The sequence below is a fragment of the Biomphalaria glabrata genome, chromosome 13, assembly GCF_947242115.1.
Source record: "Biomphalaria glabrata chromosome 13, xgBioGlab47.1, whole genome shotgun sequence".
Taxonomy (NCBI): Eukaryota; Metazoa; Mollusca; class Gastropoda; family Planorbidae; genus Biomphalaria; species Biomphalaria glabrata.
Window position 1 is genome coordinate 33,966,270 of NC_074723.1, and position 18,899 is coordinate 33,985,168.

Genomic DNA, 18,899 nt, shown 5'->3' on the forward strand with positions numbered 1-18,899 from the left:
CTTAGACAATATGCATACATAACTTTCAATAATTGCATATGGGCCTCAATAAACCAATGTAATCTAAATGAGCCAACTTGTAAGCAATATATGTAAGTTGGTTATGGAACAAGGGGTGCCAGGTCAGTATTTTATTTATTAATTTATTTTTAACAGAAAATATTCTGTAGTTTCTCGAGTATTGATTGAATTTAACATGTATCTAAGTCTGTTAGACCGTTGGGTGCACTACACATGATCTTTCGAGAGTCTCACTCCGATCCTATCCGTATTTTGCTAAGACTACACTCTCTTTAAAGAACAGACCCGCCCGCCCTTTATGTCTTCTCATGGCTTTATCTATATGCCTCTTTTTTTTTCTTTTTTTTCGTGGTAAATTTTACAGCAGAAAAGTATTTATTAGCTCTGATTACTTGAAAGGCATTTCTAAGTATTTTAATTCCATTTTTAGTATATATACTCTACAGACCCTATAGACTAGAGATTCAGAGACTTAAATGAAAGATGACTTGTACATAAAAAAAAAACGGCTCATTCTTATGTTTACTAAAAAAAACTTTAAAACGTTATCTATGCCTTTTACATTTCATTTGAGTCTGTGAATGTTAATCGGCTATGAATATGTAATAGAATAAACAGAATACGTTTTTAAAACAACGCTTATCTAAGGGAAGGTACCACAAAGTACTATCATTAATATGAACATGTTGGAAATATTGTCGTCTAGTATGTTGGGGTTATTAATAATTTAATGTTGATATATGCATGCACATTGGAATCTGGTTAATTCGGCCATATCATGGCGAGATCGTATTGGTTCTAGTAATCAGATCGTCCAATTAATAATAATTAATAATAATAATTTTATTTATAAAGCGCTGTTAACAAACAAAATGTAGGCTCAAGGCGCTGTAACAACATTACAAACATAAACACAACTGCCGAAATAACAGTTAATCTAAAAAAGTTTTAAACAAGTAGGTCTTAATGTTCTTCTTAAAAGTGGTATAGCATGTTGTCTGTCTGAGATCAATGGGGAGTGAGTTCCAAACCTTTGGTCCGTGAACTGAAAAAGCACGCAGACCGTAGCTTTTGAGGGAGAAACGTGGCACTACTAAAAGCGTTGAGTCCATTGAGCGCAGGGTTCTCTGGGGGACATATGGAGTAATCAGTTCGCTAAGGTACAAGGGCATCTCATTGTTATATATACACTGATGACAAAGTGTGGCGACCTTGTAATCGATTCTCGCTTTCACGGGAAGCCAATGGAGCGTGCGCAAGAGCGTAGTAGCAGAATCTTGTCTAGTTTTTTTAAGGACTATTCGAGCGGTGTTGTTCTGTATACGTTGCAGCTTGGCTATTTTGTCATCAGGTATACCTGCTAGCACGGCGTTGCAGTAGTCAAGGCGGGAGAGTATGAATGCCACAGCTAGCGTTTTTGTTGACTCCGTTGTTAAATATGGTCGGATCTGGCCTAATCTGCGCAGCTGCAGATAAAGACCTTTGCAGAGCTGATTTATGTGTGGGTCGAAAGATAGTGTTGAGTCAAAGAAAACTCCAAGATTCCGCACTACATGGACAAAAGGAACATGGCAGTTCGTGATAAAGAGAGAATCTGTGCAATTAACCAGATTTGACTGTAGGTACCATGTGATTCTGTCTAATTATAAGTCCGATCCAATAAGCCGACACAAAATCTATACAAGTATTTGGGGGACATATAGAGACTGACTGATGAGCTTTTCTTTCATCCCGGTCAAGTGCAATGACGTCAACGTAATATGACAAACCACGGAAAGTCCCTTCTTTACTTTTTCTAATATGTAGCATGCTTCTCCACTTGGCCGCCTCAATGAGTCTGGGAAGGATGTCAAGGAAGATGTAAATATGAATTGAGCTAAGGCACAGTTTGTCACAGCAGGGCTTTCGGAACTCATTGTAATAATGTCTTAAAGTAAGAACAAGTAAAGTTTCCCTTTCAGACCATGCAGATGATGTTAAGGTAATATGTTTCATTGGCCAACGGTTCACGGGCAGGATGTTAAGTGGCCAGCACAACGACCAACCGCCTTTACTTTCCTCAACTAAAATCAGGTTCCGTTAGAGTAAGGTGGACACAGGGGCGCCCTTAAAATCCCGATTTTCAAAATCCCAGTCTTCACCGGGATTCGAACCCAGGACCTCAGGCTCGGAAGCCAAGTGCTTAACCATTCGACCACCGCGCCTCCAGTTATGTGTTGCTTTTGGAGTATTATTTTTTTTAAATACCACCAAGGTAGATTTCTCCAGCAGTTTTAACAGATATAGCTACGCCTCTGTTATATATTATGAATAATGTACTTTGTAGTCTATTGTTCTGGCTGTCTTCAAATTTAGTAAAATTATCAAAGGAACTTCTCTAGTCATCTTGCTACGTAATGACATATTAGTTCTGTATTAAAATATTTAATTGGTCCTACCATAGTTGAAGCTAAAAATTAAAGCCTATATTATAGTACATCTTTACAAATGCGTTTGGCCTGTGCAATTTAGTATACCTAATACTATTACTCCACTTTTGTTGTCATAGTTTTGAGACAATAGCCCCCCCCCCTCCTCTCTTCTCTCGGTCGCGAGATAATATTGATAAAACCATATCACGTGATAACCATTGTTTGTTTAAAATTAGAATCGCAATTTGTATAGAAGAGATAGAGAAGCAGATGACTCAATGTTTGTTTGTTTTTTTACGCTTGGTGAATGAGGTCCATGCTCCCACAACTACGCACCCAACAGCAACAGAAAATACTGCTATGTAATTTCATTAAGTCTTATAACTTTTTACACACAAACACACAATTATTCAGCTATTTCATATTTTAAAAGGAACACGGTACATTGTAAGGCATCCAGCCTAGCTATATAATGGAATGTGGATTGTATATAGAGGAAAGTTGGCATCAGATGGCCTCTGAAAGAGAGAGTTGTCGAGCTCTCACAAAGGCTGCGGGACAAACATTTGAGACTCAAAGAAAAGCCATTATTGAAGACAGGCTCATAAGATGGAAAGAACATTAAATAGACCGCAAGCGGTCAACGGCTTTGTCTGCAAGAGATGCGGGACAAAATGCAGGTCGCAACTGGGTCTGCATAGTCATATGAATCACTACACGCAGCCTCAATCCTTGGAATCGAAGGCTTTGCCATTATTATTATATTATATTATTTAATTAAATTACTTCAATATTTTTATTATTTTATTATTTTAAAGAGAATGAAAAAAAAAAAAGCATTTTCTTCTTTGTGGCTAACACACATAGATATATAAATATTACACAAAGCTAGAAATAAATGCATTTGTTTACACAAATTCAAACTTCAACAACTCTTTTTGAGACTCATAAAAGTAATTTTTCATGATTCGGGATTCAACGCTGTTCTAAACAAAGTTATAAATAAATCTGCTAAAAGAAGACCTGATGCTCACTGACCAGCTGTTCATTTCTGCTTTATTCGATTTGAGCTATAAATAGGTAAAAGAATAGTTACTGTTGTCAGAATTTCAGAAAATTAAAATTTATATGCTTATTAAAATATATATATATACAAGGCTTGTCTTCGAGTCCGAAGATTAGTGAAAATGCCGTATTTCCCGTGGCTGCGCAGCCCCAGCTGTGACCTACATATTTCGATTCGCTTTTTTATAGTGCCCATGTATATTTCCCATTCAGACCTTGTGGGCAGATGATACAAAGGTTATCTGTTTATATTTCCTACACGGTAAAGAGGGTGTCATGTGGCCTTTACTTTTCCCCAACTATTGTCAGGTACCCATTACAGTCTTCATCAAGACTCGAAACTCTGACCCCTGTTTGGAAGCCAAGCGCCTTATCGCTCAGCTGCCGCGCCCCTGTACCCATGTATACTAGTTCCATTTAGTCATATACATTTTCATTTTGTTGGGCATGTTCGCGTGACTTGAAATAGGTCAGGGTTCAAGGACGTTGTCAATACAGTTGGGCACATGGAATTTTCCGAGAAAGGGTGAAGTACAATTTCCTTTTTATTTTCAGATTTTTACATTTTTACCAACTTTGCATTTAAAAACTACAACATATGTTTTTTATTCTACATTATTTTATTTTATATTATTGTGCCACGTTCAGAGACGTGGAACATTTATATCGGTCTTATCGAGGTAGCTTAAAATAGACATTTCTTTTCCTTGAAATTCTGATACTAGCTTTTCCTATGTTAGTTCTACGCTTTACTTCTTTACTTCTTCTGGAAAGGGAAACATTGCAGATCACTTTCATATTCTCCTAAATGCGTTTTTCATTTTCTGATATTTTAAGGTGTGTTTTACGTTTTTCAAATATTTCTCGTCATAATTGTAATATAATTATATTTTTAATTATTTAATTCTATTTTTCGAGAAAGCTTTCTGATAGAAATTAAAACTAACTCCAATGTACTCCTTACAGATACGATATTGCTTTTATTCAAGATTAGAGAATCGGAGCGATATGGTCTAGTCAAATATTGTTATTTTTATTCCTTCAATATTGTTCTTTTGTTACTTAAATAATATCTCTCTTCACTTGTTAAGATTTAGGGCTGGTTTTTTTTTTGTTTGACGTCTGCTTAAGAGATATCTGCTTTATAAACGAAAAGTCCCAGATCAATATGAGGGTAACGTTTAAGAGATCGAAGTTGAATAGTATGTGTTATGTATATGTTCATGAATGACGCCAATGTGATCAATGTACACATATCACATATACGCATACCACTGTATTTTAAAGAGCTAGTCACTATCTGTATTAGTTAACACATTAAAATAGTTACTTTTTACTGTACCAAAACTTTACGTAAGTAGAAAGAAAACCGTGTGTTTATGGTTGTATTTTGTTAATGTTTTACTAACATTTACCCCTAAAAAAGTGAAGGTACTTTTTTCAGAACTTGCGATCTATAAGGCAGATGATATAAAGGTCAACTTTTTCTTTGCTTCAGGGTTAACGAGGGTGTTATGTAGTTATGACAACGACCAACCGCCTTTACTTTACACCAATTAACCTCAGAAGCCCAATAGAGCTGGGTTGACACAGGAAGCCATAAAGATCCTGAAAATAAAAACCACAGATGGTCAACAGTTCGAACTTGTTGAAAATTCTTGTCTTCATCAAGATTCGAACCCAGGACCTCCTGGTTTGGATACCAAGCCCTTTTACCACTAATCCACCACTCTTTATTATTATATAAATAAAGAAGCGTGCCTATTAATTCTATTGCTAAAATAATGTACATTTAAACAAGAGGTGTGCTATTTATAAAGCTGACATAATTACAGTAATTTCAGTACTTTTTATTCTACCCACAGTCGGTTCTAAACAATATATTACTGGCGTCAAAGGCTACGCACGATGCGATAACACCAGGAAAAAGAAGAAGAGGCAGACAGAGAAAGCGGTGGGTAGTCAACATAAAGTGGGAAGCGTGGTCGAGGGGCCAAGTGCGCTTGAACTTGGCTTGGCTACCTAGAAGGGGGCTCGAGGCTCGACACCCGACTCAGAGTTGTGTTTACTGAGCGCCTAAAGGCAGCACGGAAAACCAACTCCTAGATACCCCCCCCCAACTGGTCCACAGATGAGATTGGACCAAAAGCGCTCTGAGCATGCTATAAGCATGAAAGTAGCGCTATATAAAAGCTATAATAATAATAATAGAATGAACGGGCCTGCCACTGAAAAAGGTTCTATCTAAGGCAAAAGACAGGGAGGAATGGAGAAAGACGATCGACAAATCTTGGGTGGTGCCCCAACGGTCCAACTGACTAATGGATAGGTAAAGGTAAATGTGAAAAAAAGATTAACACACCTTTAGTGGCCAGATAAAAAAAAATCACATTTTATATCACAATGAGTAAAAAATTAAATTAAATTAACTAACTAGACAAAAAACACATAATTGAAACATAGAATCGACACTGATTACAACCTAGTTTTACAATAATACATTCGCTTACCCAAAGAGTGTTAGTGAAGAACTGCTAGAATACATCGACACCAAATTGTTATCAGTAATTTTAAAGAATCAGTTTCCAGAGGCTTCAAGAGATCGTAAATACACTGATACAAACTTAAGTGTCACGTGTTACAAGTGACTCCTCGGTTATTATTTTAAGAATGCGTTTTCACTTTTTATTACTAGTGTTATAGCGGTTGAAGATTAGAAATCAATATGTTGGCGACAATATTATTACTCAAACAAGAAAAATAAAATGTGTATTTAATTATTTGCTGTAATGTATCGTATTCTTAAGGAAGGATCTTGTAAAGAAACATTTAAAATTATATATATCAATTTTAGCGGCCCCAGTAAAGAGAAATTTGGACATCATTTAGAGGGGACCCCTTCAATTGCGAGCCCATGGGAATTTTCAAATTTGGACCCCCCCCCCTCCCCACTCACACACAATATCTATGCCACTGATATAATGAAGTAGGTCCTACATATACTATGCAATTCTAAATAATGACATTCTGTACTATAATTTCAGATAGACTTTGTAAATGTCTTTTGACGCTGGAACAATGATGACATATAGTGTAGTGTGCATTATAGTAAATCTTCCATTGTATCATGCGCTTTGCAAGGCTGGAGAGTTTCTATCACCCAGTGGTTACTGTGAGCCATGTCGTAGATCTTCTTTCATGAAAGAAACAAACCACAACAATACGTCTTGCTTACAATGCACGGAAGACGCACCTAAATCGGCGGAGTTATGGCATCCCTGCAATGCTACTCATAATACGGTCTATAGGTGTGTGAACGACACGTTTAATGTCAACGGAAATGACATATTGTGTCAGCAATGTCAAAAATGCCTCTACCCGGGGTGAAAACCCTGCCGCCATGATCAAGACACCGTTTGCTGTTTGAAGGAAAGCCTGACTGTAGTCTCAGTTAAGAGTAATGAAAATTGCAAACACAAAACAAATAATGACAAGTATTGCTGCATAGAGACGGAGCAGACCACAGTAGAAGGTAATACATTATGTAAGTACTTCAATATTGTTCTTGTTCTGTGGCATTTTACGTCTCAAGAGATGATCTTTTCCCTTTGAAACGTCTTACAATACCTTGTCTAATTTAAACCTTTCATGGAAACTTCTGGGTGGGCTCAAAAACCTATGTGGACACGGATCTCGAAAACGGCTTTAACGATTTTTCCTAGAAGTTTGACGGTTAATGTTGGGAAACAAATTAATATTAGCTCTTTGGCAACTTTAGGAAAACTCACGTTTTACAGTTATCATTTTTTTCGAATTCCTTGAAAGGTTTAATAACTTAATGCGCATGTCTCTAAAGTGTAAATCTAATGGACCAGCATTAAAATATTATTAAGTTTAATAGATCTGTATATTAGCTTAAACCAGGATCTTTACGCGGGAAGGGGGGGGAGGGGTTAATTTAAAAAAGGGAGGGCTTAAAATGTTTAATTTTTTTTTTTTTTTAAATATAACAGTAATTAGTTAGTTATTAAGAAATAAAATCTCTATGATTTGTATAAAGGAGGTATTGTCTTTTTTTTTTCAAGTATTTTTTCATGTTTTTTTTTTTTGTTCATGTTTTTTTTTGTTATGTTTTTTTATTGTTCATGTTTTTCTAGTTCATATTTTTTGTTTATGTTTTTTTTTTGTTGATGTTTTTTTTTTGTTCCTTTTTTTTTTGTTTATATTTTTTTGTTTTGTTTTTTTGTTAATGTTTTTTTTGTTCATAATTTTTTTTTGTTCATTATGTTTTGTTCATGTTTTTTCTTGTTCATTTTTTGTTCATGTTCTTTTTGTTCATGTTTTTTTTTGTTCATGTTTTTTTTTGTTCGTTTGTTCTTATTTTTTTGTTCATGTTTTTTTTCGTTCATGTTTTTCTTGTTCATGTTTTTTTTGTTCATGTTTTTTTTTGTTCATATTGTTTTGTTCATGTTTTTTCTTGTTCATTTTTTGTTCATGTTTTTTTGTTCACGTTTTTTTTTTGTTCATGTTTTTTTTGTTCGTTTTTTTTTTGTTCATATTTTTTTGTTCATGTTTTTTTTTGTTCATGTTTTTTTTTTCATGTTTTTCTTGTTCATTTTTTTGTTTGTTTTTTTGTTCATGTTTTTTTTTTGTTTATTTATTTTAGTTCATGTTTTTCTTGTTCATGTTTTCTGTAAGTTGAAAATATCTGAACATTAGTTTTCCTTATCAAATTTCTTTATTATATATAAGCCTCTGCCTTTCGTGTTACCCTCTTCTCTGAACGAAAGTGTTTCACTTATTATCGCTTAGCCTCCTAAGACAAGAGTATGTCCTTTCAGTTTATAAAGGGTAGTCTTCGTTCATGAAGGTTTTATCAACATTCAGAAAAATATAATAAACACTCATAATAGAAATACCAAACTGAAAACATAAGATGCTCGGGTCTTGAGGTCTTAACCAGCTACAAACGAGAAATGACAAACACTTAAACCTAATCCAACAAAAAAACATAAAAAAACCCTAAATGTAACCAAAAATTAAATACCTATTGATTTCATTGTATTTGATATTTCTATTCATAACAAACGACAAGTATCACACATGCGTGAAAACGGCCCTGATTTTTTATTTGTATTTTTAGGTGCTTGCTCTAAACCTTTTTGTTTGTTTGTTTATAAAATGTTTTGTTTTACATGTTTCGGATGTTCTAGCAGTCCAAACTTTCCGCTTGACTACGGGGGATGGGAGTGGTCAGGGTTTAAAGCCGGGACCATAGATTAGTCCGAATGACAGTCCCGTTCGAACAAGAAAAAAAAACAAGATTACAATGACAGTGTATTTGGAAACATTAAAACGAAATGGGAAAGTTTCAATATTTTTAGCTTGAATATCAGGAGCTATGAGTTACAAGCTGACGGCTCAATCTCTCCAAATCTAAACTGAGGAGATGTTTGCGTGTTGTTGCCAATACTATTGTTTTGTATTGTTAGACCGACTGACAACATGATACCACATTACACGGAGATTTATTAATGTTATCTTATCTTATGTTATGAATTTAAATAACTGATGTTATTGAATGATGATTCAATTGATGATTTTGTTAAGGGCCTTTAGGAAGAAAGGGTTTCCATAGTTCATTATTATTGTTTCTTTCATACTTTGCATAATACTTTGTTTATAATAATAATACTTTGAATAACACTTTGTAAATAATACCAATACTTTGCATAAAACTTGTATATAATGTTAATACTTAGTAAAATACTTTGTAAATAATACTCATAATTTGCATAATACTATGAACATGATACTCATAATTTGTATAGTACTTTGTATATAATAGTCTTAATTGGCATAATGATTCATATATAATACTCATACTATGCATAATACTTTGTATATAATACTCATATTTTGTATACTAGTTTGTATGTAATAGTGATACTTTGCATAATACTTTGAATATAATAGTGATACTTTGCATAATACTTTGAATATAATAGTGATACTTTGCATGATACTTTGTATGTAATACTCATTCTTTGTATAATACAAAACACTTCTAGTTTTCACTATCTAAACCAGACGGACAGACAGACCACACAAAACTAGTTTTCAAGGGATTCTAAAACTGCATGGTTGTGTTAGCTATTAATTAAAACAGAGTCGTTAGTTTTGCACATTAAATTTCTTTTTCTTTTATATTGCAGCAGATGTCACTCAAACGGAAATTCCCAAAGTGCAGGAACAGAACAGCACTAGCGAGAATTCATCAATATCAAATAATGTAGGAAATAGCGAAAACGGAGGGCTTGGTACTGGAGGAAAGGCAGGCATTATAACAGCATGCATTGTTGCTGCTTTTATTGCAATAACTATACTGGTCGTTCATCTACGTAAGAGATGCCCTCGAAAATACCAACGTCCAGCCAATTTTAACCCAGACAATGAAGGAGACGAAGGAGTTTAATAACATAGAGAAGAAGTCAAAAACATTTTAATTATATTATATTGTAAACCAGTGATGCCCAACCATATTTGGTCTGCGGGCCATTTTAATTTTCGGCATTCGTGTCGCGGGCCATAACACCACAAAGAAAAAAAATACAATAAGCTATTTTTAATACTTTTATTTGTGGACCTACTTACATAAATTAATGTGATGCATGAAGTTTATCCAACACCATTTTCTGAATATCTGGCTGCATAGATGAAACACAAAGTCGGAGCACTGAATCTAGATGTTCATCAGCGAGGTGATTACGTAACATGGATTTCGCCCGTTTCATCATTGAGAAAGTTTGTTCACACAAATAAGTGCTTGAAAACATTGTGATCATCCTTAGCGCTTGTTTTCGAAGATTTGGAAACACTTCAGCAGGTAACATGGAGTAGAATTCAATGGTCTGCATCACTTGAAATTTGTCAAGAAGGGATGTCTGGCTTTGTAAGTCAAGTCAATCAGTTCCAGTTGAAGATCTGTCGGAGCACTTGACACATCGGCAGCAAACGGAAATCTTTGAAAGTTCTGTGATTAAATGAAATTTACAGTGTTGAGCACAATCATCATCACATGGTCCAGATTCAAAACCTTTCCACAGAGTTTTTGTTGGTGAATGATGCAGTGAAGCCGCAGGGGTTCAGGTCCATTTGACTCAACAACTTTTTAAATAACTCTTGCTGTCATTCCGCTGTGACATCCAACCATTATTCTAGCGCCATCAGTAGTCACTCCAACTAATTTATTCCAAGAAAGAGCAAGGTCTTCTATGATGGCTGACACTTCTTAGAACAGGTCTTCTCCAGTTGTAGTCTCATGCATGCTGCTCATAGCTGCTAACTCTTCTGTTATATCAAAATTGCTGCTAGTACCTCGAATAAATACCAAGAGTTGCGCGATATCAGTTACGTCAGTAAACTCGTCAGCAGCAATAGAAAACATTTCGAATTCTGCTGCTCTGTCTTTTAATTGTGAATGAAGATTTACCCCCATATTTTCCACTCGCCTTGTAATTGTCATGTGAGAAAGGCTGACAGCTTCTACTGCATTCTTCTTTTCAGGACACATTTCTTCCATCACTGCTAGCAAGCACTTTTTTTTACATATTCGCCATCGGAAAAAGTCTTCATTGCTCTACTTAAGATGTGAGCAACTCTGTAGCTGGCCCTTATCGACGACTCATTTTCTTGTCTCTTTTTGTTAAATATTCTTGTCAATCCCCCAATCTCTAGTCGTAACTTGACAATCTTGTCTTCGCGGCTCAAACCAAGAATGACACCATATGTGTTTATGTGTTTGGCTTCCTAATGCCTTTTAATGTTATGTTCTTTAAAAACAGCCACACTTTCTTTACAAATCAAGCATGTTGGCTTACTATCGTATTCCACAAAAAAAGTAAAGATCTGTCCAACTTTTCCTGAAAGTTTCTACATTCAGAGTCCATTTTTCGTTTCTTAGGCTCTGCCATTTCATTAAATCACAAACATTAAACACTACGGTACCAATCTCTTTGATATCAAAAGAATACGACCCAAAATGATGCCCTAAAGATGCTCTGTGTTGCACACACAAGGTGTTAACTACACGGCTAGCTCAAGACAGTAGTGGAATTTTCCAAGAATTAAAAAAAGCTGTCTAGTTTTATCGTCATTGAAAAAACAACAACACTTGTGTACAAAAAATATTTACTAAGAATATTAAAATACCAAACCTAAAAATGGAATTCATCAAAGAATGAATGAGAATCCTAACTGAAAGAGAATATTTTTTCAATTCTAATTTTTTAAAAATTTTTTATTTAATTATTTATATTTTTTTTACATTTAATTACAATGCTTTGGCGGGCCGGATAGAAGCACGTCGCGTGTCGGATCTGGCCCGCGGGCCGTAGTTTGGGCATCGCTGTTGTAAACTAACACTAAATTTTAAGTTTTTTTATCGATGAAAAATTAACACTCAGAACAGGATGACCTATCATCTATGTGGTGTCTTGAATGAGTAGATTAGAGCCGATTTAGTTTTATTTTAGATTTTTGTGGTTATTATGAAGTTATTGTTGCACATATATGTGAAGGTTGAAGATCCTTTGATGTCGGTTTGAATTAATAAATATGTAATTATTTTATTTTTATCTAAATTCAAAAACGATACGTAATATAATATACAGATAGACACAAACATAAAGGCGCATTTCTTATTCCATATGCTAGGACAAATCTCAACAATTGCTCCTTCGACTCCTTCCCTTGTGCTACTAGAGCATGCATGGGTTGTGTGAATCAGCCAGGAAAACCAACACCCTGGTATTGATTAATATATTTGACTGACCTAGGGACGTATTAAAGCTCATTCATGAAGTAACGTCTGTTTAATATAAGATATTGTTTCCTTTTTTTTTTATAGAGACTAGAAAAATAGAAGATGTACTGTAACTATTTTCAGAGCTGATAAGTTATATTATCATGATACTAAGTTTAATAGCAATCATTTTATTACTTTGCTTTTAATGTCCAATCACTTTAATATAGACTAAGACTCTGCTTTATAGATCCTTATGGAAATTTGTTGTGATTACAAGGACTCGTTTCTCATATACAGACAACGCAACAGAAACATACACAGAAATAGGACAGACAAGACATAAAAGTTCATTTAGCGAATACACACAAGTATCTTAGTCTTTTTCATATTTCATGAACAACTATCCCGAGTGAAGTACGAACGAGTTTTAGTACCGCTCTGTTCTTGTTTTGATTGACAGCAGTCACCCACTTCACGACGACCTGACGTAGTTCTGATGGAGCGGGTGGCCGTTGTCTTCCAAGATTTTTTCGATTTTCCTTAGGCACGTTTGTTCACAAAGTTCCTTTAAATGTGGTAATGTTGTGAGTGTAATTTTTGATGCCCTTCTTATAATGGTTTCTAGACGGCTCAACAGTTTAGATGAAGCGTTGCCTTGCCAACAAGTTATTCCGTATGTTAGCAGATTGTGTATAGTCGCTCCGGAAAAAAGTATTTAGGATCTTCTTATTTAGTTTAAAGCTATTGAGTTTGTATAGAAAAAAAAAGTCGCTGGGCTGTTTTCTTTGTCAGAGTTCCAAGATGGTCTTCCCATACGAGATTGTTATTAATGATATGGCTTTACTTGTTCTATAGATGTAGTGTCTATTTACAGTTCACGTTTAGTTTGTTTATGAAATATTTCGTAGTTCTAAATATTAGGTGTTGCTGCTCGGTGTTTGGCTTATAGCATCAAACAACTAGTACAATAATGTAGGCGTGTTTATTTCTTAATGTTTAACTTTTGATAAACCTGAACAGGGAGGCGAGGTGGCCGAGGGGTAAAACTAGAATTACAATAGAAAATACTTTTGAAAAAAAAAGCTTATATTATGTGTAATTGTTTAAAAATAAAAATAAATAATAAATAAATAAATACGATTTAATTTATTGGATTAAATTAAAGATGAAGATGTTGAGATCATGTGTCTGCGGTGTTACAAGTATACGTTGCTCGTCGCCATAGTAGAAACCAATTGAGACCAAATTAGAGCGAGATGCCCAAGTTGTAAGCAAGACATACCTAGAAGTAACAGTTAAGGGTTTCCCCTTTTTAGAAAGCTCATATCAAATCACTCTTTTTTGACAGTCTGCCTGTTTCTCTTTGTGTACACGTTATTTCTCCAACACCCAACCTCGGATCAAACTGAAATTTCGCTAAACTATTGTTTTTACTTGCAAACTCCTATAATAATTAAAAAATTAATCAATTAGTTATTTAACTATTTGTCATTAATTATATATATATATATATATATATATATATATATATATATATATATATATATATATAATAATAAGAAATATATTTGTTTGGTCTCTCTAACAAGGGAAATATGTTATCCTGATAAGATGGTATAAGTTGAATTAGTCCCCTTTATTGATTGTAGAAACAAAAGCTTTGTAAATAACTATAAACCTATTTTCATAAGCAGAACATTAGCACTGTGGTTACCGTATTGGCTTTGGAAGCTAAAGATGCCTCAGCCCTGAGTTTGAAATCAGGTCGCTCACTTATTTAGAAATATTAACTTATTTAAAAAGCGATCACCCAAATAGTAAAGATACCTCCCTACTTTTCTCTCTTCTACCTCTTACCAACTGGTCCAGACAAGTGATAGGATTAAAGCGTATTGGAAAAGCTTAAAGCACGAAATTGCGATTAACAAAAACAATTGGGAAAAATATTTCTAATAGCAGATTTATTAATGTTAGTCTATTAATGACAAATGTATTACATCAGTGATGCCCAACCTAATTCGACCTGCGGGCCATTTTAATTTCTGACACTCGTGTCGCGGGCCACATTACATTTAGGAATTGGATATCTAAAGTGATTTTTTTTGTTCACGCGTCAGAAAATGGCTTAATTTCTGTTCTTAAAATAAGAGCAACATTGTAGCTGGCATTGACGCCGACTCATTTTCTTGTCGCTTTTTGGTAAATATTTCCATCGATCCTTCAATCTCTAGGCGTAATTTAACAATCTTTTTATTCGCGGCTAAAAACCAAGAATGACGTCATATTTGTTTCATAATGACGTTTTTATGTTGTTCCTTTTTGAAACAGCCACCTTTTCATAGATCAAATATGTTGGCTTATTATTATGCTCCACAAAAAAAAAAGTTAAGATCCGTTCTCTTTTTCTGGTAGATTCTCATTTCATAAACACACTAATGTTAAAGGTCATGGTGCCAATCAATTGAAGAAAACTTAAGGGCCCTAACGTAGGTAAAGATACACAAGTCAACCTTTTTTTTTCGATGGAGTTGTCTACACTTTGTGCCAACATTTCTGCAGGCCGGATGGAATCACGTCGCGGGCCGGATCTGGCACGCGGGCCGTATTTTGGGCATCACTGTATTAGATGAATGATCCAAACTACTTGGTACAATTACACTTAATAAAAGCTTTGTTTTTCTTTAGTTGTTTTTTTTTATCTTTTTTGCTTGCTACATGTTAAACTGCTACAGTTTCTTAATTCAGCATGCACACTGGTATTCCAGATAGTTAGAGGGTGACCATCATTTTGTCGACTGTCCCAGATATGTGTGTGTGTGTATGTGTGAGCAAGGTTAATTATTTTAAGGTATTTCCACGGCTCACCGACAGACTTGACAGAGTACAGACAAAGGGTAGGAATAGTGTGACACTTAGATGTATAGCTTGTAGGGCGACTTGATACCCGTAGGTCGGGGCAGACACAGAAAATATATTAGCATTAGTTTAGGCGTGGGTTAATGTCTCAGCCTATATTGAGTAGAGTTTTGGGGCAGTCGGGACACAGCACCATGTAGTGTTAGCAGGGGCGTGTGTCGTGTGCTAGGCATTTTCTGGTGAACGACACATACAGACATTGGGAACAAGTCTCCAAGGCTGGCTCGAGATCTTGGCTCCAAGAGGTGTGAGTTGTTTGCCAGAGACAACGTGTAGGAATTAATTCTAAGGGACCAGGGTAGGAACGAATGTTTTTATTAGTTATAGCATTAGATGTTAATTGATTACGAATAAACATAATTTCGCTTTAAGTAGTTGTTAGTGATATTTTGGTTATTTGTTTATTTAGAGTGACAGTCCGTGGAGTCTGATTCAGTGTCAGACTGAGTCGGTAGATGTCAGTACGTAGAGAAAGTCTTTGGAGTAACAATCTTGAGTAGGTAGATGGCAGTCTATGACAGTCTAAGTGTAGGGGGGCTAAATAGGTGTTAGCGACAGTGGCGTAGTAGGTGTTAGCGACAGTGGCGTAAACCAGTCAGCAAGACGATGAGCGACACACAGTGGTTGACATCAGATGACATGGACAGTGGTAGTGAACTCTACTGTCTGCGGCGCTGGGTCCAGTGCATGGAGGAAGGAGTAGCCGTAATTGGCATGAGTGACTTATTACTGTTTTGTTAACTCTTTCTTTCCTAACTGACGATACCAACGTTGATTCCACCAGAATGTGGTAAATAATTACGGAGAGAAAGAGTTAATTATGTCTTTATTGTTTATCTGTATTATCTTAACAGATACCATAGTTTCATTAACATATAGCATTGTCTTATGTTATTATGTTTTATTATCACATGCATGCGCTGTAGTTAGCAATTTATTTATCAATCAATTATTACATTTATTACATGATTTAAAATTGGTTATCGATGCTCTATTTAGAATATTAAATTTTAGTTTTAATTAGAGAGTCTGAGCTCACAAGTATTCATGGATGTTGTCACATAGTTGTCATTAGTTAAATTTATACACATTTAAAGTACTCTAATAATTATGCAGACAAAGCAATGGCACGCACCAAGAGTGAAAATCTACACTAGACGAAAAGAGCCAAGATAATTATACTGAAACATATATTGATATATATCAGTGGTCTTCAACGGGGGCGATATCGAGATTTTGGGGGGCGCTGAGAGCCAAAGGGGCGGTAGGGGGGGCGCTGTGCACAAAATGGGGCGGTAAGGGGGCGCTGGGCATAAAGGTGGAAAGAAGAAACTAAAGGTGCTCTTAAACAAAACAATTTTTTAAAATTTCAACATTAAATCTGGGAAACTAAATATAGACAAATTGTAGTTAACTAGCTTCTAATTTAAGAACAGATACAGCGTTAGAAATTGAATTCGGGAATCCCATTTTCTAATTTTAAATTCTTAATCTTTTGCTGTGATTGGAGAGTATTTATTGTCCTTGGATCTTGCTTTTATAAACGTTCAAGATTTGATAAACAAAGTAGGTAATACGCCTTTTAGATTATAGTTTATTTTATCTACATATGTTAATATATTGATATGTAAATGTTAATTGCAAAAAAACATTGAAGGTAACATTTAATAGAATAATTTAACTTTTTAAAAACAAAAACATTTATAAAATTTTACGAAAACTTACTGGTATGTCATGTAATATTTCCTTGAGACTTAAGGAATTGCCACTAGAAAAAAAGTAAGTTCTACTTTGATGGCATTTTCAGATGAGGTTATGAAACCAAGTCGGCTTAACGAACATATAGCGATATCCAAAAATAATTTAAGAATATTCATGAAAAATTATAAAAATCTACAATTATAACAATATTAAAAACAAAAGACGGCAAAGCAGGATATGTTTTAATGGCTTCTTAGAAAAATGCATAGCTTTTTAAAAATTCTTATGATATGTTAAAAAATTGATTAAAACAAAATTTTTTTAAAAACATATGTTACACAAAAAGACTTTTTTTCTGTTAGAGATGAAATATTATTTCAAAATTGTTTAGTCATGTAGTTTATGAGGACATATAGGAAACCATGAGTGGTTGGAAGCTACAATGACTTCATAAGTAATATAGAATAAAGAACAGATCTATTCACTATTCACATTGTGAGTTCTGATATACAAGAAAAGTTTAGCCCGCAATTTCATTTCTATTTATTTGAATCTAATTATAAAACTGTAAATAAAATACAAACCCATGCTGAAAAAAAGCGCATCTTTCAACAGTTTTGTGAAACAAATGATGAAAAAGGTGTTAGACTGTTAGACTGAAGTTCGCTGGATTTCGAAAAAGGTTTGTTAATTGTTATGGTTATTTTTTTAAGCTCTTAAATAATATTTTTTTTTATTTTTTTTTTGAAAAACGGGAAGATTCAACGGTTGGCGATGACTTAAAGCAGTTTAAAAAAAATTGTTTTCCATGGTAGACATCTAACACAAATGAATGAAACGAACCTCCGACTGCTAGGAAAGAGATTGACTTTTATTGATTATATCGTTTTCTCTTTTATCGAGATATCAAATCAATTTTAAAGAGTTTTACACTTTAGCATAATTTGTTTGTTGACAAATGAATTACTGCCCTAGGACACCGATATCTATGCAATTCACATAAAAATGCTCTATGAAGAAATTAAGATTCGCTTCTAAAATTTAAAAAAATATATAAATGACAATTATTAAACATCTATTACTGATGTTCAAATTGAATTGCATGAAAAAATAGATTTACAAAACTATGTCTTCAGTAAAAAGAATGTAAACATAGGAGGCACACAGTGGCGTAGCTAGGATGGGGGAGGGGGGGGATTTGAAAATTCCCCGGGCCGCCCTTTAAGGGGGGCCCAAATTAGTGCTTTTTTAATTAATTAAATTAAATATTTTGCAAAATGAGCGGCCCCCTGGCCCCCAAACGATGGAGGTACAACAGAGATGTGGCTGAATTTTAATGTTTCAGTAAAATTCCAAAACTGTGGTTGAAATTATAATTATGTTTTAGCTTTTTAGTAAACATACATGGTTAACCTAATTTAGTATGTAACAAACTTAATGAATAAGCAAAGAAATAGACTGGATGTAGCGACTAGAGGAGACTCTCACCTTGCTTTGACTAATTTAAAGCTTGAAATTTTCTAATATTGTCAGACTGCATGGGGCAGAATGTTCCCATTAGCTTAATTTCTTTTTGTAGTGAATTCAGCAATAATAATAATTATATTAAAAAATTAAACTAAATTTACAATTAAACCTAGACCTTTGACAGTAGGCCCTAATATTCAAAAATTTAAACGGAGACTATTCTAAGGATTTGAAAGAAAGTCTTTACAATTAATTTTTGTGTGTAATCACTGCAAATTATTTGACATAATTTTTGCATAATGATAATATTGGCTGTTTTTGCCTTTGATTCCGGCTGAGTCCAGTGTTTCTTATAACTACGCAAACCCAACTGCGACCTACATATTTTCCCGAATTTTATGCCGACAAAGCCGTTGTATCTGGTGTTCTATTTAAGTTTTCTTTCCGTCTTTTGCGCCTGTCTTCAATAATGGCTTTTCTTTGAGTATCAAATGTTTGTCCGGCAGTTTTTG

General features: G+C 34.5%; 1 long non-coding RNA gene across 1 annotated transcript; it reads left to right on the plus strand.

Moving 5' to 3' along the window:
- Positions 1 to 10: 10 nt before the first annotated feature.
- Positions 11 to 10,596, plus strand: LOC129922535 (uncharacterized). Its single transcript, XR_008774549.1, has 3 exons — positions 11 to 122; positions 6,542 to 7,041; positions 9,713 to 10,596. It is a non-coding gene; the product is annotated as an uncharacterized LOC129922535 (long non-coding RNA).
- Positions 10,597 to 18,899: the final 8,303 nt, after the last annotated feature.